Genomic DNA, 27951 nt, shown 5'->3' on the forward strand with positions numbered 1-27951 from the left:
TTATCAACAATATAGGGAATGGTCCTTGTAAGTCCAATTGCAAATTTTGTAATCTATTGCTCAAAGTTAGTATTCTATCTACAAGTTTGGTTCTTCTTGAATCCCCTTTACTAGGAACATTCATATCATCCAAACCAACCATTACAGGCCTGTAGGTTTATACACTTCAGTTATTGGTTCTTCATCATAAACTAATGTTTTCTCCATTCCCATTCCCATTGCATTTGTGGAGCTGCAGCTGCTCAGAAGGGTTGTTGAACTCTTTCTCTGGGTTTCTGCCTGATTGATTAATTGATAATATCAAAGGCATTATGGAGAGAAGAGAGTTAAAGTCTTCAGAGGGAAGAAGTTGCATGCAGAATTGCCATATGTTGATTAGGAATGCAGCTAGGTTTTTCTTGGCATTAACTATCTTGGCTATTGCATTTTCACTTGCAGGTGATGTTTCAATTCAGGGGCTAAATTTTGCTAATTTCCATTTTACATGTTTAAATTTTGTAGTTTGTTTTCTATAACACGCCAAGATTTATAATATAAACTTATTTTTACCATAAAATTTGGCAAAATTTTAAGTTTTAAGATCAATTTCCATTCTTAAACTTTTCCATCCTTATCAAGGATATGAATACAATATTAACTTAAAATTTATCTACATTGTGTGCTTTACAGGTGCTTATGATCCACTGGATCCAAATAGTAACATAATGATCAAATGGGATATTGTGTCTTGGACTGCAGATGGATATGTTGCAAGTAATGCCCTTTCATCAAATAGGTCTTGAATTATAATTCTCTTTCCTCATTTTCCTGAAATAGATGTTGAGCTTTTCTGAATTTCATTCCTAGTAGCCTACAAGTTAAATTCTCAAAGCTTGACATGATGACAAATTTGGAAAACCTTCAAGTCAGGTAGAGTTTATTTTGATATTGATGAAAATTTCTGATAAATTGTGTTGTATTGATTGGTATGTTCGATATTTTGAGTAAATACTTCACTCATTTTTAATTAGCTTTATGTCCCTGAAATTAAGTAAGTATTCACTAGAAACATTGGTACAATTTACTAAAAATTCCCTGAAAATCTTCATGCTAGAACTTATTTTACTCTTTGTTGAGTCTAATGAGCTTCCCTCTGTAGGTGGCCATGACCATGCACAATTTTCAACAGTACCACCATATAACAAGCACCCCAGGATGGACTTTGGGTTGGCACTAGGCAAAAAAGGAGGTTATCTGGGCTGTTGTTGATGGCCAGACAACAGAGCAAGGAGATTGCTCCAAATGGAAAGAAGGTGTTCCACACTGTTGCAAGAAGGACCCCACGTTGTTGATCTCTTACCAGGTGTGCCTTACAATCAGCAATTTACTAATTGCTGCAAAGGTGGAGCATTGGCATCTTGGGCTCAGGATCCTCCAAATTCCATCACATCCTTCCAAGTTAGTGTGGGAAATTCGGGGACCACTAACAAAACTGTCAAATTGCCAAAGAATTTCACTTTGAAGGCTCCAGGACTGAGTTATACTTGTGGCCCTGCTAAGATTGTTAAACCCAGCCTGTTCTTTAGTCCAGATCACCGCAGAACCACTCAAGTTCTGAGTAATACACTATTATAATCCCTCATAATTTATATATTTGTGAATGTTATGTGTTTTACTCTGAGCTGGCTAAGTCTTATATTTGAATTTCCCTTGTCCTTGTGCAGTGACATGGAATATAACATGCACATATTCTCAGTTCCCGGCTCAAGAAAGTTTAACATGTTGTGTCTCCTTATCATCGTTCTATAACGATACTATAACACCATGCCCTACTTGCGCCTGCACTTGCCGGAACAACATAACTCAACCTGCTTGTATTGAGTATGATTCTTATTCCCTTGCAAATTCATTCAATTAATTTTAAATTTTCAGATTTGTGAAATATTTTAAAATCTGACCGATAGCAGCAACTTCTTTTTTCTTTCTAGTTCATTACATTCCAAAATATTTTCAACAATACGAATTCATTTCTATCTTTATGGCGGATTGGTAAAATATTTTAAAATCCAATAAACATGTAATTAGGTTACTGTTAATAAGATTTCAAAATATTCTTAAAATCTTCAATCAAATTAAATTCGGAAAAAAAACCCTGATCTTCTACCAAATCTAGATGCATCAGATTCTAAACTGTGCTTTTAATTTGATGCAGTACTGATTCACCAGTTCTTAAGTTTCTGGGGACAAGTTCTGCCATAAACACCTTGCAGCCACCACTTCTATAGTGCACCCGTCATATGTGCCCGATCAAAGTACACTGGCATGTGAAGTTGAATTACAAAGAGTACTAGAGAGTGAATATCACAGTGACAAATTTCAATTACAGAATGAACTACACCAACTGGACATTAGTTGCACAACATCCAAACTTTGATAATGTAACCCAAGTTTTCGGATTCAACTATAAATCTTTAACTCCATATGGATCGATCAGTGAGTACATATTTCAAAAACATTTACTGTTATTTATTTTAAGCACAGTTAATTTAACTATATCTATCAAATCAAATTTTCAGAATATTTTGGAATCTGCAATCAACTATACAGACTTCTGGTTAATTGTGATTAAAATATGAATTGATGTTATTCACCTGAAGCCTAACCTTATTTCAGATTTAGGGATATTTTAGAAATCCGATAGAAATGGTTAATTGTGATGAAAATATGAATTGATGTTATTCACCTGAAGCCTAACCTTATTTCAGATTTAGGGATATTTTAGAAATTTGATAGAAATGAATGAATTCATCTCATGTCCATCAAATTTCCAAGATCTTCTGAAATCTGCAAAACTGTTAATTGTAATATGTATATGAATACTAATACTGTCAATTAAAACTACCTGTGCTTGATCTGGTTCGTTGTCTTCTCGTCTAATCCAGCCGGGATGCAGACCCAAACTTGGTTAACTTTTCTGCTTTTCACCCGTCGGGTGACCAATAAATCACTATTGTTCGGATTATTGGGATGGAGGACAGTCAAACATTCAATGCACTCCGCTGGAGTCTAAATGTGCAGATCCTATCATCTTAAATATTTTCGTCATGTAATTCTCTCATCTTGGAATTTGAAATAGAGTTGGATCCTATTATATTCATTTTGTTGCCCATAAATGTAATATTGGAGGGAAACTCAATTAATGGCAATAATTGATGTCATCCATCATTCAATTTTGATGGCTTTCAAATTTTACAAGCGATCCAGCCAAATCAAAGAAAAACGGAGGAGGTAGTGCAGGCTTTAGGGTTTACAGTGATAGTGCTCTGCTTCTTCCTGCCAGGTAAATATTGTGCTTCCGCTGGTTGGTTAAATTTTTTTTGTCGGTGAGTAGCCAGGCTAGCTAGCCTTTTCATTTGGTGGACTGTGTGGATTACATAGTACTTGGCCTTCGTTCCTTCTATTTTTAACAGTTCAAAATGCTGTTTAATTTCATTATTTTATCTCAGTGGTTGAGTTTACAAGTTTTTGCAGGGCATGAAATAGATATGCTGTGATTTGTGAGCTGCTTTGCACATCAATATATTATTTCCAGATGACCAGGTACATGTAGATTGATACCTTACATCTAAATTAATTAGAGAAATTGGTCCTGATTTGTTTCACAGAGTTCTAACCAACCATATTCATTAATTAGAAGTGTTGAGAGTGGGGTATGTATGTCAGAAGGAATCATAGTAGTTGATAAACATCATGGGATCATGAGCATATCCATGAATGGCTCTTGGTATGCTATGAGAAAGAAGAATGTTTCATGGAATTTGTTTGCAGATATTTCTATTCATAGTATTCTCATTTCATCTACTCTACCAGATGTTAAATTGTTATTCTAAAGCACCTTATGATTGGACTGTACAAGAAACCTAACATTGTTGTATCTATTTTGTGATGCTATATGTTAATCATTAACAATATTTGATTTCATACATCTAATTCCAATGGTTTTCTATTTTTTCAGGTGTTTATTTATTTATTTATTTTTCCGACAGAAAAAAATGGATAGGACATGGGCATGCCGAGATCACGGAATCGAATAGATGGATGGGACTTATAGTGTTTTTAGTAGTAATTATCATCTGCTTCACCTACCCACCAGCAAGGTAGATTGTTTAATATTTTACTTTTTTGTTTGTGGGTCTATGTTTTCATCCTTCAGGCAACCGATAAATGATTGTTGTTTGGGTTTTCTGAAGGGAGGGAGGGAAATTAAACATTTGATGAATTCCACCTCAGTCTGAATGTGCAGATATCTTAAATATTCTCATAAGTAATTCTCTCATCTCAGAAATTGAAACAGAGTATCAATTCACATCTTGTGTCAGTAGGAGGACATGTTATATTTTTTTTTTTATTAAAGCATGGTTTGAGTTTGACAGGCGGTCAGTTGTGACTTCCCATGTGCCTTCAAAATCTCCAAGGTGGAAAGCATTTTGGAGTGATTCTGCATAAGAGAGGTCCAATTCTTCTCTCGACATCATTCCTGAGACATCCAGTAGCTTATTTTCCTTGAGCTTTACTGTGTTATAGAAAATCCCTATTTCTTTCAAGATGATTTCTTCTCAAGTGAGCGTGTTCGAAGATATCTATATGGATCTTTGGACATGGTCTTCAATTCTCTAAATTGGCAATTGGCTCCATGGTATGTTTGCATCTTCAAGATAGGTTTCTGAGCAAGATGAGCTCTTCGGTTCTCAAGGCATGCAGTGTTGTGTTTAGAGTAGAAGCTATAAGGAGACTCACAATTTAAAGTAAGCTACTTAGTTGTTCATTAGGAATTACTCAATTATACTCTTTATTTATCTGTATGCTCCAAACCCTACATTCTAGCACTTGCCTTATGAATTCATAAGTTACATTCTTTGTTTAGTGACTAGTCAATATATTCAAACTATCTTTTGTGTATGCAGACTATTATGGAGGGCTCTCGATGTTCTCAGTGTTGCAGAGTGCCTTCGCCTGAAGCATCCGCAGTTACAAGGGTATTGCATTACATTATTCAATTTGATCCTCTGTACTTTACCTCCAGCTACTCTTCCCACTATAATTTAGCTTCTTGTATGCCAATTTACAGGGCACAGGTGACTTCCTTCCCTTCAGCATTTACCAAACAGCTCTCGTACACCGGCTTTCGAAAATGGTAAGTACGCCAGCATAACTCTTGGCTGATAAATGTCTCGGAAAGCATGCAAGACCATAGCAAACATAGATGTATAAATTGTAAAAGCTCACCGTATTATTGTTTTTGCCCTCATGCATTCAGGATTTGAGCGCCAAAACAATAAGACCACAATGGCCAACACACAACTTATCTTAAGGCATACAGTGTTGAGTTTAGAGTAGAAGCTATAAGGAGACTCACAATTTAAAGTAAGCTACTTTAGCTGTTCATTAAGAATTACTCAATTATACTCTTTATTTATCTGTATGCTCCAAACCCTGCATTCTAGCACTTGCCTCATGAATTCATAAGTTACATTCTTTGTTTAGTGACTAGTCGATATATTCAAACTATCATTTGTGTATGCAGACTACTATGGAGGGCTCTCGATGTTCTCGGTGTTGCAGAGTCCCTTCGCCTGAAGCATCTGCAGTTATAGGGGTATTGTCATTACATCATTCAATTTGATCCTCTGTACTTTACCTCCAGCTGCTCTTCCCACTATAATTTAGCTTCTTGTATGCCAATTTACAGGGCACAGGTGACTTCCTGTTGGCATTATGATACATATGTTGTACTTGATGGCAACCCACTCATCTCAGATAATAAATTATAGTGTAGAGAAAAGTTCACGCACTTATATGCAGAGAAAAGTTTATTTCATGTAGAGAAAAGTTCACGCACTTTTATGCAGAGAAAAATTTATTTCATGTAGAGAAAAGTTCACGCACTTTTATGCAGAGAAAAGTTTATTTCATGTAGAGAAAAAGTTCACGCACTTTCATGCAAGGAAAAGCGCGTATATGTTGGAGAACTTACCTTTGGTCCATGGTAGTTAGTCCTTGGTATTTGAACCTATGAGGAAAAGCGCGTATATGTTGGAGAACTTACCTTTGGTCCATGGTAGCTAGTCCTTGGTATTTGAACCTATGAGGAAAAGCACGTATATGTTGGAGAACTTACCTTTGGTCCATGGTAGTTAGTCCTTGGTATTTGAACCTATGGTTTTGGACCATGGTACCTCGTCAAAAGTGTTGATCTCACGTACTTTCATGGTTGGTTCATGGTATTAGTCCAACAGTTTTTTGATCCTATGGTTTTGGCTCGTGGTATTGATCCATGATTTGAGGAAGAGCTTGCCTATATAAAGCAAAGGAGATCACTTGGCTAATTCATTCTTGCAAATCGAATATCTTAAGATCTGAAATATTGGGTTATTGTTTTAAAAGTTTGATCTATGAAAGGGAAGTTGAAAGTGAATCTGTGAAGGGTGATCTCTCGAGCGCTGCAGCTGCGGAAGTGCGGAGGCGCCACAGAAGGCGCAGTGCGGAGATGCCACAGAGGCGCCACAGAAGGCGCAGTGCGGAGACGCCACAGAGGCGCCACAGAAGGCGCAGTGCGGAGACGCCACAGAAGGCGCAGTGCGGAGGCGCCACAGAAGGCGCAGTGCGGAGGCGCCACAGAAGACGCAGTGCGAAGACGCCACAGAAGGCGCAGTGCGGAGGCGCCACAGAAGGCGCAGTGCGGAGACGCCACAGAAGGCGCAGTGCGGAGGCGCCATAGAAGGCGCAGTGCGGAGGCGCCACAGAAGGCGCAGTGCGGAGGCGCCACAGAAGACGCAGTGCGGAGACGCCACAGAGGCGCCACAGAAGACGCAGTGCGGAGGCGCCACAGAAGGCGCAGTGCGAAGGCGCCACAGAAGGCGCAGTGCAGAGGCGCCACAGAAGGCGCAGTGTGGAGGCGCCACAGAAGGCGCAGTGCAGAGGCGCCACAAAAGGTGCAGGTGCGGTGGTCGCAGCGCCACAGAAGGCGCAGGTGCGGAGGTAGTACAGATATCCGCAGATCTATACCAGTGAAGTTGCGATCCCTGCTTAAAATTTTTTTTCACTGCCTTTGACTATTCTGCAGGGTTTTGGGTGCATAACTGATGTTTGGTTACTGGTATTGAGTTCAGATAACAACATGATTAATGACTTATCTTTATGTACTAGATCTGGTTGATAACTCTCATAATATCATTGTATATGTATGGATCTGGTGATTGGGTGATTCAGAAGGTTGTTTGATTATGAGCTTCAATGTTGTTGTTGGGTCCAGTATGAAAATTGGATGAAAAGTGGCCTTTCAGATTATGTGTTGTGCTTCAGTGTATCCAGTCTGAAAATTGATGAAACGTGGTACCTGGAGGAGAGAAGATTGTAGGCCAGCGCCTATGTACTAGTATCTAAGCTAGTACAAAAGCTAAGGGAGATCTTTGGAGCATTGTAGCAGGTAGCAGCCTGCGTACTAGTAAATGGATCGGCTAGTACAAGAGCAAAGGGGGTTGTAGCTCCCGTACTGGTATAAGACTGCACCAGTACAAATATTGTAAAAGGATTTTCTTATTAAGAAGAAGATTGAGATGACTTGCAGCAGGTGGTTTTCTCCCGCATTGGGTTTCCACCTTATATCATGGTGTTCATGTGTGTGCCTTATGTGTGATGATCTATTCTATGTTACTGCATCTGTTAATTGATAATATGGTTGATAATGTTCTAATGCACTCATTGAAGATCAATTTACTTAATCATAAGAAGTTGTGGAAGTAGCATGTATGAATCTGATTATAGAAATGAAAAAGTTTTATTAATGTGATAATACTGATTCAACCCCCCCTCTCAGTATTATTTCCAACAATTGGTATCAGAGCAGGTCCTTTGATAGAAGCTTGATCGCTTGAAGGAGATCCGTGGAACAATGGGAAAGAAGCTTAAGAAGAAAGCATCTAAGAAAAAGAAGTCATCTCAAAAGAACTATGACAGTGGAAGAATCGATTGGGGATTAGGCATAAGAAGCTCCTCAGATTCAGAATCAGATTCAGAATCATTATCAGGTATGAATGTGTTATCCTCTGATGTTCCAGCTATATTTCCTTGTGAAAGAGATGGAAGTGATAGTGAAACTACTGAACTTGCTCTTATGGGTGAACAAGAAAGATATCAAATAGAGGCAGAATTTAAAAGGCTGACAGACAAAATTAGAGATCAACAAGATCTATTGAACAAAAGGGAATGTGATTTCAAAGAAGAAGCTACCAAACTAAAGGCCCAACTAGAAGAAGGAAACAAGGTAAGAAAGCTAATCAAGGACAAGGAAGACCAATGTCAAAAATTGCAGCATGAAGTGACATCATTAAGAAAAGAAGTCAACGAAAGAAGCACAACCATCAAGAAACTCAAAGATAGATCCAGCTACTATGAAAATCTTGAAGCTACAATCCTCTCACTAAAAGGAGATCTTGAAGAATCAAAGAAGCAGAATACAGATCTACTCCAAGCTATTGCAAAACAAGAAAACGAAGTCACCAGCTTAAAATCTCAACTAGAATGTGCCTTCCGAGTTCGTCAAATGCAGCAGGATCTGAATGAAGAACAAGAAAAGGAGATTCTCAAACTAAGGGAACAAATGGAAGAAGGAAGGAAAGCTGAAGAAGATTTGAAAAAGCAATCTCTTGAAAAGGAAGAACAGCTTCAGGTTGAGGTAAATATCTTGAAAGGTAAACTAGAAGAAAAGGATAAGCTTTTACGATTTCAAGATAGTTCTAAAGTCTTGGATGATATTCTTAGTAGTCAAAGGTCTCCTGCTATAAAGACTGGTCTTGGTTTCCATGAATCGGTTGAAGGTGAATCTAGTTCACAAGGTGAAGCAAGGAACTCTAAAGAGAAATCTAAAGTGATCAACGAAGAAATGAAAGATCCATCTCATCATCAACCAAGGAAAGATATTCCTCAAAGAAAATCCTTTACTCCTCCTATGAATAATGTTGAATGTTATGTATGTCATAATCTTGGACATGTTGCAGCTAGATGTAGAAGAAGAAGAGTTCAAGACCATTATGCAGAAAGGTCATCTCAATCAAGGTACTTTTATGGATATTGCTTTGCTTGCAATATGTTTGGTCACAAAGCTGCTGATTGTTACAGGAGGAATATGAAACATGTAAGATGTTATGCATGTGACAAGCTTGGACATATAGCTAAGGAATGCAGGAACAAAGTGTGGGCACCATATCAAAAGGAGAAAATGTCATCATCACGCTTGAAGATATGGAGGAAAAAGGAAGTACAGTCAGAAAAAGGCGGCACAGCACAACGTACAGACAAACTAGAATCAGAGGGAGCTGAAAGTACAAAACTTCAGTGTCCTGAATCTCATATGCAAACTCCATGAAGGAAAGTCGCGTATATACGCGAGTTGGATACTGCACAATCGCGTATATGATTGTTTGAAGAAAGGTAGTAAGAAAAGTGAAGTTGATCTATGAAGTATGATCTCTCGAGCATAAAATCAGATCTGAGTATCTGACAGATGGCACCAGTTTAGGGGGAGCATATGTTCTTAATGCATTGTTGGCATTATGATCCTTGGTGACAATGCTTATGATTCATCTTGCTATGGTTATGAGTTGTTCACATGGTCCTTGGATCAGATTTGTGGTTGATTCTCTAATGATGCTTGCATGGAGTCTTTATTGTTCTTGACACATATATGGATGAGGATTGTTGGCTGGATTCATGATTGACTACTCAAAGTTGCATTGTTGGAGACATGATGATGATGAGATCTTACCTATATGATGATAGGTTGTTTCGTACATCTGTTGATTGATGCAGATGCTTCCATTTGATGACTCTTGGTTCATGTAGATCTGGATGGTTATGAATGAGTTGATGCAGACGTACCTTGCTGTTGACAGATACTATGAAGCAGATCATACAGTGTTGTTGCTGATGTTTATCTTAGGTGATTGGTCTTTATGTCTCTATTGTAGTTATCTCTTCAGGTCATGTAACGGCCTATGTTTCCCCACTATGCCTGGGATGAATGATGTTATCATATGTAAATTTTTGTATCACCATTGTGATGAATGTATGTATTGAGTCTTTTGGTGATAGGAAGGTCATTTATGATATATAGAGTCATGTTCTTCTTGTAGAACATCTTTTTGCAGACCTTGCTTACAGTCAGGGGGAGCTTGAGCATGAGCAGCACTATATAGCAGAGCAGATATTTCAGCTTGTTCTCAGAAAGAGCATTATCAGATTGGAGCACCATGGCATATACAAAGGGGGAGTTCATTCAGAGACTTCAGCAGATCTGGTTTATAGTCAGGGGGAGCATGTTCTTAGGGGGAGCATAACCCTTTGCCCTTGATGTCAAAGGGGGAGAGTGATTGGTTGTTGTTGCCATCAAGTCCAAAGGGGGAGATTGTTGGCATTATGATACATATGTTGTACTTGATGGCAACCCACTCATCTCAGATAATAAATTATAGTGTAGAGAAAAGTTCACGCACTTATATGCAGAGAAAAGTTTATTTCATGTAGAGAAAAGTTCACGCACTTTTATGCAGAGAAAAGTTTATTTCATGTAGAGAAAAGTTCACGCACTTTTATGCAGAGAAAAGTTTATTTCATGTAGAGAAAAAGTTCACGCACTTTCATGCAAGGAAAAGCGCGTATATGTTGGAGAACTTACCTTTGGTCCATGGTAGTTAGTCCTTGGTATTTGAACCTATGAGGAAAAGCGCGTATATGTTGGAGAACTTACCTTTGGTCCATGGTAGCTAGTCCTTGGTATTTGAACCTATGAGGAAAAGTGCGTATATGTTGGAGAACTTACCTTTGGTCCATGGTAGTTAGTCCTTGGTATTTGAACCTATGGTTTTGGACCATGGTACCTCGTCAAAAGTGTTGATCTCACGTACTTTCATGGTTGGTTCATGGTATTAGTCCAACAGTTTTTTGATCCTATGGTTTTGGCTCGTGGTATTGATCCATGATTTGAGGAAGAGCTTGCCTATATAAAGCAAAGGAGATCACTTGGCTAATTCATTCTTGCAAATCGAATATCTTAAGATCTGAAATATTGGGTTATTGTTTTAAAAGTTTGATCTATGAAAGGGAAGTTGAAAGCGAATCTGTGAAGGGTGATCTCTCGAGCGCTGCAGCTGCGGAAGTGCGGAGGCGCCACAGAAGGCGCAGTGCGGAGACGCCACAGAAGGCGCAGTGCGGAGACGCCACAGAGGCGCCACAGAAGGCGCAGTGCGGAGACGCCACAGAAGGCGCAGTGCGGAGGCGCCACAGAAGGCGCAGTGCGGAGGCGCCACAAAAGACGCAGTGCGGAGACGCCACAGAAGGCGCAGTGTGGAGACGCCACATAAGGCGCAGTGCGGAGGCGCCACAGAAGGCGCAGTGCGGAGACGCCACAGAAGGCGCAGTGCGGAGGCGCCATAGAAGGCGCAGTGCGGAGGCGCCACAGAAGGCGCAGTGCGGAGGTGCCACAGAAGGCGCAGTGCGGAGACGCCACAGAGGCGCCACAGAAGGCGCAGTGCGGAGGCGCCACAGAAGGCGCAGTGTGGAGGTGCCACAGAAGGCGCAGTGCAGAGGTGCCACAGAAGGCGCAGTGCGGAGGCGCCACAGAAGGCGCAGTGCGGAGGTGCCACAGAAGGCGCAGGTGCGGTGGTCGCGGTGCCATAGAAGGCGCAGGTGCGGAGGTAGTACATATATCCGCAGATCTATACCAGTGAAGTTGCGATCCCTGCTTAAAATTTGTTTTAACTGCCTTTGACTATTCTGCAGGGTTTTGGGTGCATAACTGATGTTTGGTTACTGGTATTGAGTTCAGATAACAGCATGATTAATGACTTATCTTTATGTACTAGATCTGGTTGATAACTCTCATAATATCATTGTATATGTATGGATCTGGTGATTGGGTGATTCAGAAGGTTGTTTGATTATGAGCTTCAATGTTGTTGTTGGGTCCAGTATGAAAATTGGATGAAAAGTGGCCTTTCAGATTATGTGTTGTGCTTCAGTGTATCCAGTCTGAAAATTGATGAAACGTGGTACCTGGAGGAGAGAAGATTGTAGGCCAGTGCCTATGTACTAGTATCTAAGCTAGTACAAAATCTAAGGGAGATCTTTGGAGCATTGTAGCAGGTAGCAGCCTGCGTACTAGTAAATGGATCGGCTAGTACAAGAGCAAAGGGGGTTGTAGCTCCCGTACTGGTATAAGACTGCACCAGTACAAATATTGTAAAAGGATTTTCTTATTAAGAAGAAGATTGAGATGACTTGCAGCAGGTGGTTTTCTCCCGCATTGGGTTTCCACCTTATATCATGGTGTTCATGTGTGTGCCTTATGTGTGATGATCTATTCTATGTTACTGCATCTGTTAATTGATAATATGGTTGATAATGTTCTAATGCACTCATTGAAGATCAATTTACTTAATCATAAGAAGTTGTGGAAGTAGCATGTATGAATCTGATTATGGAAATGAAAAAGTTTTATTAATGTGATAATATTGATTCACCCCCCCCCTCTCAGTATTATTTCCAACACTTCCTTCCCTTCAGCATTTACCAAATAGCTCTCATACACCGGCTTTGGACAATGGTAAGTACGCTAGCATAACTCTTGGCTGATAAATGTCTTGGAAAGCATGCAAGACCATAGCAAACATAGATGTAGAAATTGTAAAATCTCAACGTATTATTGTTTCTGCATCTAGGAGATGGCTTCAGCACTCCCTCATTGCCACTATGACATGATGTACTTTCTATCCCATTAACTATTACCAAATAGCTCTCATACACCGGCTTTGGAAAATGGTAAGTATGCCAGCATAACTCTTGGCTGATAAATGTCTCGGAAAGCATGCAAGACCATAGCAAACATAGAGGTAGAAATTGTAAAAGCTCATCGTATTATTGTTTCTACCCTCATGCATTCAGGATTTGATTGCCAAAACAATAAGACCACAATGGCCAACACACAACTTATCTCAAGGCATGCAGCGTTGCGTTTAGAGTAGAAGCTATAAGGAGACTCACAATTTAAAGTAAGCTACTTTAGCTGTTCATTAGGAATTACTCAATTATACTCTTTATTTGTCTGTATGCTCCAAACCCTGCATTCTAGCACTTGCCTCATGAATTCATAAGTTACATTCTTTTTTTAGTGACTAGTCGATATATTCAAACTATCATTTGTGTATGCAGACTACTATGGAGGGCTCTCGATGTTCTCGGTGTTGGAGAGTCCCTTCGCTTGAAGCATCCATAGTTATAGGGGTATTGTCATTACATCATTCAATTTGATCCTCTGTACTTTACCTCCAGCTACTCTTCCCACTATAATTTAGCTCCTTGTATGCCAATTTACAGGGCACAGGTGACTTCCTTCCCTTCAGCATTTACTAAACAACTCTCGTACACCAGCTTTGGAAAATGGTAAGTACGCCATCATAACTCTTGGCTGATAAATGTCTCGGAAAGCATGTAAGACCATAGAAAACATAGTTGTAGAAATTGTAAAAGCTCACCGTATTATTGTTTCTGCCCTCATGCATTAGGATTTGATCGCCAAAACAATAAGACCACAATGGCCAACACACAACTTATCTCAAGGCATGCAGCGTTGCGTTTAGAGTAATATGTTTTTAGTTTTACCGTCTGATATAGGTGCACCCACTGGACAGTTAGAAAAATGTCCATATTCATTTCAATATTTTCAAGATTACAATGACCGTAGGGCTCACTAGAGGGGTCTTCCATGGCAGATAGTCCATGCCATGCTAGAATATGGACTCCTAAAAGGTGTGAACCATGAGTTTAACCAATAGAAATTCAAAATCATATAAGCCAATTCTTATTGGGCACAACATTCTTAACATTCTTTGCAATCACAGCACCTATGAAATTTGGTATCCAAAAACAACATAATAAATCAGAGGAGAAAAAATATGGCTATCCAGATTGATATCAGGTAGCTTTTTATTTCGCATCTAGAGGGTACCTTAAACTTCTATTTAAAAAAAAAAAGCTCACTTATATTGGATGTTTTCTTGATTTTCCCATTTTGTTATCCAATGCTTCTCATCTCAAATCCCTCACTTTTTAGTCTGGCTGGTTCTTTCAGATTAATGCTTCTGCTTCTCTGTTTCAACTTTAATGCTTCACCTGCTGCTTCTTTGTCTAGGCTATACCTGTTTGTATTCTTTATTTCTGTTCCTAGTAATTTCTGCATCTAGGAGATGGCTTCAGCACTACCTCATTTCCACTATGACATGATGTACTTTCTATCCCATTAACTATTTTGGTCATCTTTTTTTTCGCATGCTTTGTAGTACTAAGTACTTTTCTTGTCTATCAGCGGAAATCATGAAGTTCGATGCGTGCAAACGAGTATGCTTTTGGATACCCTTGCAAAAGAATTGGCTCTAGGAACGATCAGAGTCAATGCTAATGTTGTTTCCATTCAACAGTCTACAGATTCTTCTTTAACTATAGTAAAACTGGGAGATGGAACGCTTATCAAAGCTAAGGTAGCATCTTAAATCCAAACTTCTGACTCCCATTTGAAGTGGTAATACTTGGGCATAAATTTAGTAATGAATTGAATCCCCTCTTTCTAAACAAAGGTAATATTAATAACCCATATGCACTGGTTTCTATCAGACAGGAATTTCTGTGGTGGTTTCTCTCATACACGAGTACTAGATGTCCTTTTGTATTTGAGAAAAAACGACAGGGGTCTGTTGAATGCAAGTTTGATCATTAAATATATCTTCTATGTTATCATGTTTCTCTCAACCATTTGGAATTTGTTTCTACTCACAGGTACTGATAGGTTGTGATGGAGGGAATTCTGTAGTAGCTGAATGGTTGGGTCTTCCAGCCCCTAGTCTTTCTGGGAGATCTGCTTTTAGGGGATTAGCAACGTACCCTGAAGGACATAAGTTTGGGCCAAAGGCACAGCTATTTTGGGGAGAACATTTGTGGGCAGGTTTTGTTCCATGCAATGAGAAGGATGTTTACTGGTTCACAACCCAGAGTTCACTTCCTTGTGGTATAACATTATAGCACCCTTTGTTATAATTGTTTTGTGGATCATGTGTAGGTGCAGGAAATCATCAATCTTAAAAATAGATTCTTCAAAAATTATTGAAACCTTCTTTTATATTCTTTTAAGATAATTTTGAACAACTGCGTTGCGTTTGAATTTTTTTATATTGATATTATAATCCTCATATAGTAATCACAAGCTCTGTGAACTATTTGACAAAAAATAACAAGAATATAAGGCATGCCTAACTGGATGTGCTGCAAATTCAGATATTGGACATGATCCAAAGAGTATATTGGAAAATGCATTGGAAAGACTTCGAGACTATCTAGAGGAGATTCTGGATACAGTAAAGAAAACTCAAATAGACACTTTAACATTAAAGCACTCAGCTTGAGGTGGCCATGGGCAGTGTTATTCGGAAAAATATGTAAGGGAAATGTCTGTGTTGTAGGGGATGCAATGCATCCTATGAATCCAGACTTAGTAAAAAGTGGATGTTCTACACTTGAGGATGCAGTGGTGCTAGGAAGGTGCTTGGGAGAAGCAATGACAATCACGAATGGTCTAGAAGAAGACAAAAGAATTGAAGCAGCACTGAAGAAATATGTGGAGGAGAGGAGATGGAGAGCATTTGGGCTGATAAGTGGAGCATATATAACAAGAATAGTGTAACAAGGATCTGGGCGGCCCAAAAAAAAATTACAAATATCAGATCCTATTTTTAGTGGTTCTGCAGTTTTATCTACAGTCTTTACCATAAATATGCCCATGGACAAAACTTCAAATATGATTTTCTTCATCAGCAGGCAGAACTTGGGTTGTGTAAATTAGAAAGATAATATAATGCCTTAAGCCTTAAGGGAAATCTTTCTATTTCCCCTTTCTTTCTCCTTACCTTCTTACAATCAGTTTTCTAATTAAATCACTCTAGGAGATTCAACCACCATTAATTGCTTATGCTTATTTTTTTGGATTCTAGGAACTGAATCTTTTCCTTAATATGAAGAATCTTAATCATGCCTTGTCATAATTCTCTTTGTTGGATCCTTTGGTAGAGGAGCGGTCTCTTGGGACTTTATGAAAGTAGTGTCTTTTGTCATCCTCTACAGGTGTAGTAGACACCTGTTGATTAGAGCACTGTACATTTGAGCTTTTGGGGTGCCTTTTCAACTTTTTGTTTAAAAAGGTCCTACATGGATTTAAACTTGGATCGATCCCAAGAGAACTTTTGACTTATCAATTCTATTTTCCCGTGTTGATATGTATGTAGTGTGGGCTCCGTAGCAACACCTTTTAACCTCAATATCAATGACAATGGAGCAACTATGAGCCCTTTTTTGGTTCCTTTTTATCAGCGCTCTATTTTACTCGTTTATGTCTCTTTATTTTGAATTTTAATTTAATTTAATTTTAAATTTATAGACAGACTGTGTTATCAGTTGTTTTGATCAATACTGGTTTGCTTTTCCTGCTTCTGTTGGAATTTTCCTCGTTGAATTGGCAAGGGTTCTGTATTTCTCCACTTATATTTATTTGAATTTTAATTTAGTTTAATTTTGAATTTATAGATAGACTCTGTTATTGGTTGTTTTGATCAATACCGGTTTGCTTTTCCTATTTCTGTTGCCATTTTCCTGATTGAATTGGCAAGGGTTTCGTGTTTTTCCACTTCGATTTATTTGTTTCCTTCTTATTTACTGATTGGGATTTTGTTTGTTGCAGTATTCATGGGCAATGTGAAGTTATCATGTTTGATGTTACTGCACGATTGAATTACAAGAATGTCCTAATGTGGCATAGATATCTTTGCAGGTATCTCTTTTGCAGAGGGGTTGGATCTCTAAGTAGAAATGAAGGTTCCTTAATTGTGTGGTGGCACAACTGCCTGAACCGATTAACTAAATATCTTTGTTAATTTCAGGGTGTGTGAGAACATTCCTATTGTTCTTTGTGGAAACAAGGTTGATGTGAAGAATAGGCAAGTGAAAGCTAAGCAAGTTACTTTTCATAGAAAGAAGAATCTTCGGTACTATGAGATATCTGCAAAAAGTAACTACAACTTTGAGAAGCCATTCCCATACTTGGCACGGAAGTTCTCAGGGTGAGCCTTTAATCTAGTTTCTGATGCTCCCTAATATGAATGTTATATTAAAAAATTTGCATTGATTCTATAATGGGTTATTTTTATACGGATCCAAACCTTCATTTTGTGGAGTCACCTGCTCTTGCTCCTCTTGAGGTTCAAATAGACCTTGCAACCCAGCAGCAGTAAGTAGAATGCTATTTTCTTATTATTTTTTGTTAACTTTTCTTGAAATAGTTTGTTCCATTTCTAAAAGATTGAAACTTTGGCTTACAATCTTTTATGTTGTCAGGTACGAGGCAGAACTTGTAGTAGCTGTGGCCCAACCCCTTCCAGATGATGATGATGATGCTTTTGAATAGCTTCGTTAAGATTCTTTTGCATATTTAGGGATTGGCGGATTCAATTAGTTTTGTATCATTGGAGTTTGCTCTTGAGTTCTGACATTTAATTCTGATTTGTATTTGGGGCTTAGAATAACATTATCGCATCTCTCTATATGTGATTTGGGTACTGTGCAGATGTTTTCATCGGTGGAGTTGGCTAAGCTATCTTAGTTCAACTCCATTACAAACCTATTTTTATATGCTAAGATAGTTTTTTCCGTTATATAATCTTGCACATTTTGCACAAGAACTTTTTGTACTCTTCAAATATTTCAAGAATGCTCAAGTGCCTTTCGTTGTGTACTGTTGGGGGAAATGCTAGTTGCGATGATTGTTGCTTGTAATATATTATGGCTTGTTAAAACTTTCTCTGAAAATTCTAGCTATGTCTGAGGATTTATTTTAACTCTGAAATTGGTTTACATAGTTGATAACTGTGGCTATCAAGCCTGCCTGGGTATTCTTGTGGGTATGTTGTCTGTCGAACACATAAAGGTATCACCATTTCATTAATTGGGCTCTCGATTGATTTCTGCATAAAGATTCGCATTGTCTAAATCTAAAGTCGTTTCCATTCAACAGTCTACAGATTCTTCTTTAACTATAGTAAAACTGGGAGATGGAACGCTTATCAAAGCTAAGGTAGCATCTTAAATCCAAACTTCTGACTCCCATTTGAAGTAGTAAAACTTGGGTGTAAATTTAGTAATGAATTGAATCCCCTCTTGCTAAACAAAGGCAATATTAATAACCCATATGCGTTGGTTTCTATCAGACAGGAATTCTGTGGTGGTTTCTCTCATACACGAGTACTATTTGTGAACTTTGAATGTGAAACTACTTTGAAAGAACATTCAAAATGATTTTATTTATTTATTTTTAAATAATTTTTTATATTGTCTCTAGAGAGACAATAGTTTGAATTATGGACATATAGTCTCTATAGAGACAATATGTTTTTAATCTCAGCTATTGTCTCTAAAAAGACAAAAATGTAATTCTCTCTAAAGAGACACAAATGAAGTTGTCTCTAGAGAGACAAATCAAATTGTCTCTAGAGAGACAAATCAAATTGTCTCTTAAGAGACAATAATTCTTGTCTTTATAGAGACAATAATAATATGTGTTCTATATTGTCTTTATAGAGACAAATTTTTGAGACATTATATTTTGAGACACCCGCTTAGAGACAATATTTAAGACAATACACAAGTTTCTTTTTGTCTTAAGTTAAGACAATTGACTCAAATATTGTCTTAAAACCCGCCTACATGTAGTAGTGTTAGAAGCTTCATATAGGTTTTTAAGAAGGTAGTTATCAAAGACCTGTCCTGTTCCAGTTCCGGTTGCCCTTCACTACTTGAAGTTGATGCTTCTACAAAATTTTTCTTAGCCTCCAAAAAGGTTTCCTTTGCTTGCGCTAAATCAAATTCTGGTTGTTTTGTGGGAGCATTACGAACCCACATATCCTCTTCCGGCTTCTTCCCCTTATCTTCCCCTATAGCTGTGCCACTTCTAAGTATCATTTTTATGTTGGGGTCTTCAGTGCGTGGTTCAACCGTCATCATTTGGACATTCTGGGTGGGGCTGGTTGGGAGCACTCCCTTTTCTCGTAATTGAGCGATCAACATAGGGCAATCAACTACATCATGATCAAACTGGTAGCATGACGGACAACAGGCTTTAGTTGGATTCGTACAATCCTGAGCGTAATGTCCTTGACCACCACAATTATAACAAATCAATTGTCCGCGGGCCCGTCCAGGCCCCCATCCTCCGCACCGCCGTCCGCATATCAGGAATCCCCCACGCGTGACTAGTGCAGCCCAGTCCTACCCGCGCGTCTTTATATGCATCCTATATGTAGGTGTTTGATTCATCAACATGCAGCAATCCCTTTCCTCGTGACCCATCATTCTGTAGAAGTTGCAAAATAAGTGTTACGAAGGTTGTCGTAAGCTCGGCAATAGGTGGCAGTTGTCTGTGGCATGCTTTCCTCCTACCTAGAAAATTGCGCACCAAAGCCTAGGCGGAGCACTTGACCCTACTTGTACCTCCACTTTTAACGGCATCTGGCCTCCTTCCGCCAGATGGTTCAAGAAAACCGAACAATGGTCTTTGTCGTGTGCTTGGCTCTTAATACAGCCTACCTCCGGTCGTACCTCTAGTCGGGACACTCTTCCTTGCTTCAAGCTTTGCACTTCTAGACTCAAGTTTTGAAGTTACGCGTGGATTTGCTAAACTCCCAACCCTGGATCTAGTATTGGGGTTGCGTGTAACCTCATTGTTGTTTCCAGCGCCTCGGCTTGGGTTGAGATCTTATGTTGTGACAAAGCCATCCTCAGATGGGGTGTTAATGATGCCACAAACCACGCGCAATGTTGCCCATCTGTCAAAGTCATGTTAGCTTCGCAAATAGTACTCTTTAACCTTTGGTCTAGATCCCACGGAGTTTCACCAAGAAACATTGCTATCTCCTTGAACCCAATGACTGACTGGGCTTCAGACTTTGGTCGGCCAAACTCTTTATTAAGCGCATCCTAGATCGCCACTATTCCCTCATTCAGGTGGTCGGTTGAGTATTTTATGTACCATGTTAGCACGCGGTCCTGTAGTGCACTAACCAGCGTGGCCTTTTTAATGTTTTCATCTGCTATGCCTTGCGCGTCCCATACAAATTTTATCACAAACCAGAACTGACTTGGCTCTTCATTTGCTACACCTTGAGATGTCGGTAACTTGACTGCAGTCACCATCCCAGATTTTAGTGGTGCAAAGGGTGGAGGTGGTGTTGGTGTGGATGGAGTCGATGTGGGTGAAGTGGGTGGCGGTGTAGACGGAGTTGGTATCAGTGGGAAGCGTTCTTTGATCAACCGAACCACACTTCCTGGCGAGAACTTGGTGATATCCCCCTCGTCTTCTCGCGAGATAGAAATCAGAGTGTTGTTCTATACTTCTCCTGCTCTTCGATAACCCTTCCCACTCCGCGTTACCCCAGACATCAATATACGCGCATGATCTTTTTTTTCACACAACAGCATCTTAATCCAAGTATTCGCTGATTTGATGCACCTACCCCGCGGTTCTTGGAGAAATTGCCTTTCTGCTCCACTATAACTTACGGTTGTATCTATCGCGAATTCAATGATAAATCCCCCTATGATATGATCTACCCAGTGATCCACCACACGCCCAAGTCTATCTTCGATGGCTTCCAGCCTGTACACCAGTTCTGGAGTCCACACTATCGGCTAGTCTAATCTACACCTCCCCAGACTATTAGCTAACTTTGTGATCCACTCGTACAATTCTATTTGAAATTTTACGAAGAAGATCTCGTGTATATCCGTGAATATATAGCGATCCAACCACTGTTCCTCCGATACTCGCGAGTTTCTGTTTTCCTAAACTGCGAACTCGTGAAGCTTCAAATCCCACCAATCTTCAAGCTCTTTCTTCGTAGGATTCCAATGTTCCCACATTAGACACCCCTTAGGTAGATCCCGGTCCCAACAATGGAACCATTTGTTGGCTTAGATGGGCCTGACCCAAGTTTGGAAGAGTTATTTAGCCAAACAAATCCCGCAGCTACCGGCCCTTTCAACAACAGCCCACAGAGCGCAGACTAAGGTCTCACCCAAGGTAGCAGGGAAGGGTGCTAGAACCAGGTTTCCGCACCCTAGGGATGTCCTGGTGTTGTTTGGAAGGTTCGTGCACTAGTTTACAGCTCCGTGCTATTCGGTACTCGCACCGATCCAGAGTGATTATATTTTTCTTATTACTACGTTGTTCTACTTTTATGATTCAGAGCTATTCAACAGGGTCTTTAAGCAAACATTTAACCAACATAATCGATTCACGCACAAAATGAACCCAAATTCGCATATACTTATTACATTTGCATTAACCAGATATAGAAAGGTAAACCATAAAGACAGATGAGCGATAACACAGAATTTCCAGAAGAAAACTTATCTTTATTATTGTTCTCCACCAATACATCCAGATCTACCCTGCGCACTCGACTGCAGGGGTCCGCGCACACAGCTGCGGACTTTCCAGGCCTCTGCACACACAACTGCAGAGCCTCTACCTACTACCCAACCCTCGACTTGGACTTACAGACACTTTCAGACTCTTCTTCAAGAACCCATTACATTTCATCCTTCAAAAGAACTACTTTTCCCTCATAGAGCCACGCTCTATTTATACCCTTCCTTGGCCCGCGATCCCTGCGCGGGCCGACTCTATTTATCTTTCTTTACATTATTTTCAGGCGGACTACCCTTTGACTCAATCTATTACACTTCGCACTCCACATACTTCGGAGTTTTTACAATATTTTAATCCTACTTCTTGGGCTTTCTGCCCCAAAATCGTTACGCGGGACCTCCGCTACCCAACAAAGTGTATAGATGAAATGAGAATTTTCAATTTTAGAATACTAATAGTAATACATGGTAACCATGGAAAGACTCACATAACAACAACAACGTATGAAGATTTATGCAGTAGTAGACACATGTATAGTTCACAACAAATTTCCTTAGTAGAAATTAAATGTAGAATACAAAGTAAACCCATCACCGTTTTTATTGATTTAGTGAGTCAATCATAATTTTATGTCTTCTAAAATAACATCTAAATTAAAATTAGAAACAATGAACACTAAACCTATCAAAATATAAATGGCTAATAATTTCATCATAAGAAAAACTAGAGAAAAATTGAAAATTTAATATTTGGGACACGAAAAATTTTAGGGGCAAAATTTTGCAAATGTGTTATTTTTGGGGCATTTTTTGAAAAAAATATTCACCAATTTGGTTAAAAATTCACCCATTTGTTTACATATATATGATTAAATGGATGATATTCACAATAAAAAATATCAATTTTAATAGTAAATTACATTTTTTTGTTGAATATTCGCCTATGTTCTATACATATAAATTTTCAAACCAAAATATTTGCCTACTATATAGGAAAAATATTAAATCCTTAAAAAATACCCTGATTTGAGATTGATGGATATGATATTTTGACTAATTTCGCATATTGTAACTAGGAAAATATGATGCCATAGATTATATGAAATGGTTAGAAGTTTTAAAAAAATGTTTATGTGGGTGATAGGGATAAGTAAATAATGGTTCATGAAGGTTCAAACAAGGTTAGAATCCTAAAATGAGAGAAGAGATCTATTGAAATAAATATGCTTTATACCATACAAATTAAAAGAAACATTAGGAGGAAATGTAAATTGTATTACACCATTATTACATAAGGAAAATCAAGAAAAGAACTAAATGTTGTAGACCTGGTTATAATCCAAGAATTTAAAAATGTTCTTCCTAAAAATTTAGAAAGATTCCCTCCAAAAAGGAAACTAGAACATGGCATAGACTTGGTTTCTAGCATATAACTTATCTCTAAAAAACAATATAAATCATCATGGCTTAAATTAATGAAATTAAAATAACAATGGGAAGAGTTTTTTATTCCAGAGAAAATTTCTCTATGTATATTACTATAGGTAGCCCTATTGCTTTTTGTTAAGAGAAAAGATGAAACTACGAGGTTCTCTATAAATTCTCAATGATTAAACAAGTTTACTATTAAAAACAAATATCCATTACAAAGAACAAATGATTTGTTATACCAATTAAATTATGGATTTAAGTAATTTTCAAAAGAAGAACAGCGAATATCATCAAATTAGAATCAAGGAGGAAATTATTTCAAAAACCACATTTAGATCTTGCTATAGACATTATGAATTCTTAGTCCTACCATTTGGGTTAATTAATACATCGATCACCTATGACTTTAATGAATGGAATTTTTTAACCTTGCGTAAATGAATTTGTAATCATATTTTAAATAATATCCAAATTTACTCTAAAAGTTAAGAGGAATATGAAAGGAATGTTAAGATAGTTTTATAAATATGAGTTCTTTACAAAAGAGTGTCCTATTTAGGATATGTTGTGCCCAAAGTATCTTTCTAAAATATATATATATATATTTTAGAAAGATACTTTGGGCATATATATATATATATATATATATATATATATATATAATTTAGAAAGATACTTTGGGCATATAGATATATATATATATATATATATCTATAGATATATATATATATATATATATATATATATATATATATATATATATACATATAGATATATATATATATATATATATATATATACATATATATATATATATATATATATATATATATATATATATATATATATATATATATAAGAATGGATAAGACCACAATATGTTATGAAACCAGCTCACAAAAAGATAGAAAAGATAGATCAATGCCTTAGAATTCAGCCTCTTCAAGGGGACAACCTCCTTTACATTACACAAATGAACAATTCTTGGATGATACAAATGACAAGACCTCCTTTCTATATATAGGAGTCTAAGGGGTCATAATATAATCAGAGCCGACATAACAATAATAATGTAAGGGCATAATAATAACAATAGTGGGCTTCTATGGGACACAATAATAACAATATGGGACTACATGGGCACAACAATATAATAAGGGGGTTGTACTAATAACAATAAGGGACTACACTAGTAGTATAGGGACATAACATGCCCCTCTCCTTCAAAAAGTGTTGTCCTCAATGTTTGAGTAGTTCTTGATGCTTCTGTATAAAATTCTTGTCCTCCCATGTGGAATCGTCAGTGAGTAAGTTCTTCCAGCTGATGAGATACTCTAAAATTGATCGATTTCATAGCTGTCGAGTTCTTGTTTCTGTGACTGCTCCAGGTTCCGATATGATTTTTCCTTCCTCATCAAGTTCTAGCAATATTGTTTGAATTGGGATCTTCTACAACTTTTGAATGAGTAGCCACACTTTTTCATCCTTCTTCCATTCTTCCCTTGCTTCGTTTATCCAATCTGGTTGGATAATAGAAATAACAGAAAACAATGCTTCCACATCCTCATCCTTTCTTGAGAGTGCATCTGCAACAATATTTTGCTTCCTTTTTTTGTAGATGATTTCAAAGTCATAACCCAACATATTTGTGACCCATTTTTTCTGTTCTTCTAAAGATAATCGTTGTTCTAAAAAGTATTTAAGAATATCATGATCCATTTTTACCTTGAATTGTCTTCCCATTAGGTAAGGTCGACATTTCTTAAGTGCATATAATATCACCAACATTTCCTTCTCATAAATAGCTTGCTTGAGATGTAGTCGTAAAAATACCCAATCGCCTACATCAAAACTTCTTTCACTGCGATGTTGATCTGCCTGTTGTTTCATTTGATTTTGCACCAAAGTGGCGTTATCCTTTAAAAGTTGGAGAACTTGTTGTTGATGCTCGATGTGATCTTTCACTGTTTGAATCTTTTTCTTCTTGATATATCCTTCTATCTTGAGAGTTTGAGGAGTGGTAATTTCTTCCAATGCATTACAAGATATGGTCGGATTCATTTCTTGATGCTCGATGTGATGTTTCACTTCTTGAACATTTTTCTTCTTGATATGTCCTTCTATCTTGATAGTTTGAGGAGTGGTAATTCCGGCCAATGCATTACAAGATATGGTCGGATTAATTTCTTCTTTCTCAATCTGATCTTTCACTTCTTGAACCTTTTTCTTCTTGATATGTCCTTCTATCTTGAGACTTTGAGGAGTGGTAATTCTTTCCAATGCTTTAAAAGATATGGTCAGATTCATTTCTTCTTTCTCTGAGGTTGGATCCTGGTGTATATCCTCTTCTTTTGTTGTCTCTTGATCCTTTTCTTCCTCCTCTTCACAATCAATGTAAAATAATTTCTTCTCAGCACACTTATGACCTTTAATGTATTTGTTATCACAATTTAAACAAAGCCCTTTTACTCTTTTTTCTTCCAATTGTTGTGGTGTCAACCTTGTAGGTTCTGGAAGGCTAGGAGAAACAACACTTCCATCTTTATAGTTGTGAGGGGTAGACTTCCTTATTGCCATAATTTTTCTTTCCACTTTTCTTGACAACCTGAATGCATTCTCCAATGAATCAGGTTCCCAAAGATGAACCTCATGTTGAATGTTATCATTTAAAGTCCCTATGGAGACATCAATCCTCTGCTTCTCTGGAATATAATTTTCCCTTATATTCAATGTTTGAAATTCCTCAATGCGCTCTTCCATTGAACACATTTGTTTGAGATTTATCAATTGGCTAAAGAAGGTGTTTCTCTTTGTATCCTCATAATGTGTTGTCATTTCCTCCGTGAAAATTGACCATGTAACATGTGGTTTACGAGAACAAAGCCCTTTATACCATAAAAATTGATTTGGTTCTAAATATGAAGATGCAAGACATACCTTTTGTAACAGTTGCACTTCATGTAGATCAAAATATTGCTCCATCTGTAGTATCCAATTTACCAAATCCTTTCCATCAAACTTCCTCATATCACTTTTTCTTGATTTTAGGAGCTCGATCGTGAAACGACTATAACTCTGTACTTTCAAATCTCCAAGTCCTGAAATTATCGCCTACAGTAGCCCTTTGAGTCCTCTTTCTAACCCTGCAAGTATGATTAGAATTTGTTTCTCCAAGAAAGAGTTATGCCCAATCTACTAAGATGACCTAATTATATAATGTTTCAATAGAGCGAACTTGTACGACGTGCCACGTGTCACTGTTTCGACTTTCAGATCTAAACAATATACACAGAAAATAAAGTCCGTCCTCTTTCTGTAAGTTCTTACTAAATTTCAACTTTTTTCTTAGAGAAAAAGTTATGACGATTTCACCAAGGTCACCTATTTCGAATGTAATTCAGGAGTCTGCAAAAACCCTAACTTCCTCAGATTATATGTCCAAACATATAGTGAGACAAGATTTGATATTATGACCCAAGCTTCACCAAGATTTTTGCTCAAATGGGTTTTAATTTCAGAATTTGAACCTTCGTAGAAAAAATATTATGGCGAAAATTCCACGATGACCTTTTTGAGATGAAATTCTAGAGCTTGCAAAAGCCCTAACTTCCTCAGATCATATCTCTGAAAATATTGTGAGAAAATATTTGAAATTTGGACTGGAGGTTCAGACCGATTCCTTCTCAAATGGGTTTTTTTTTTAGCTTCTGAAACTTCGTATCGAAAAAGTTATAGAAAATATGACATGATGGCCTGTTTGGAGCAGTGAAACCCTAGAATCCAAAGCTTTGATACCAAATGTTATGAAACCAACTCACAAAAAGATAGAAATGATAGATCAACGCCTTAGAATTCAGTCTCTTTGAGGGTGAAACCTTCTTTACATTACACAAATGAAAAATTCTTGGATGATACAAATGACAAGACCTCCTTTCTATATATAGGAGTCTAAGGGGTCATAATATAATCAAAGCCGACATAACAATAATAATGTAAGGGCACAATAATAACAATAGTGGGCTTCTATGGGACACAATAATAATAGTATGGGGACTACATGGGCACAACAATATAATAAGGGGGTTGTGATAATAACAATAAGGGGCTACACTAGTAGTATAGGGACCTAACACAATATGTATATGAAATTAGAATCTTTCTTAGTTTCATAAGATTTTATATGCAAGTTATTAAAAATTACTCCAAAATATCTCCCCCTTGTTGCTTAAATAAAAAATTAGAAGCCTGCAAATGGACCCATAAATGTGAAGAATCTTTTGATAATCATAAGGAACTATTAACAACTAGTCCTAATCATTACTAATCCGAATGATAACTATGTAGTGGTGATAAATGCTTTTAACATAGGAATATTAAGTGATGTGTTAATGCAGGAAGATATAGTGATATGATACGAATCACAAAACTTATCGAATCACAAAAGTGCACTACCTTACTCACAACTTAGAATTATTAGCCATTAAACATACTTCAAAATTTTATAAATATGATATACTAAGAATTAAAATTTGTTTGAAACCCAAATCATCAAATTTTGTAGTACTAATTCTAGTTGTTAGCACAGTTCTAGGCTAAGTCATGAGTAGGTTTTAATTTTTTTTTTTTTTAGGATTACTTTTGTAAATTTCAAACAAACTTAAAACGCTACCGGAATTTACAGTTTCCCCTGATTGTCTTGTTCAGACACTCTCCCCTGTTTTTCGGATAGTCTTTTTGTTCTTGTTTCATTTCTTGTTTTTTATTTTATTTTCCGATGCTACTGGAATTTCTAGTAGCATCTCCCATTTTTTTTTTAAAAAGTCGAAAACGCAACCGTTTTCAATTGTCCACTTGTCATAATGGCGAAATGATTAATCCAAATCATAAGATTTCGTGATTGGATAGGTCACAAACTTTAAGTCAAGTCAAGTGGTAGTGGTTAATTGATTTGCTTGATTGTATTAGCTA

At 37.6% G+C, this 27951-nt stretch overlaps 2 pseudogenes; both read left to right on the plus strand.

The window, feature by feature from the left end:
- The first annotated feature begins 314 nt into the window (after positions 1-314).
- LOC149153671 (protein COBRA-like) lies at positions 315-2615 on the plus strand (annotated as a pseudogene).
- Positions 2616-12884: 10269 nt separating this feature from the next.
- On the plus strand, positions 12885-17536 carry LOC149153672 (monooxygenase 2-like; annotated as a pseudogene).
- The last annotated feature ends 10415 nt before the right edge of the window (positions 17537-27951 follow it).

This window comes from Pinus tabuliformis, chromosome 9 (genome assembly GCF_031772625.1).
Source record: "Pinus tabuliformis cultivar Carrire ecotype Pingquan chromosome 9, CPIR1, whole genome shotgun sequence".
Taxonomy (NCBI): Eukaryota; Viridiplantae; Streptophyta; class Pinopsida; order Pinales; family Pinaceae; genus Pinus; species Pinus tabuliformis.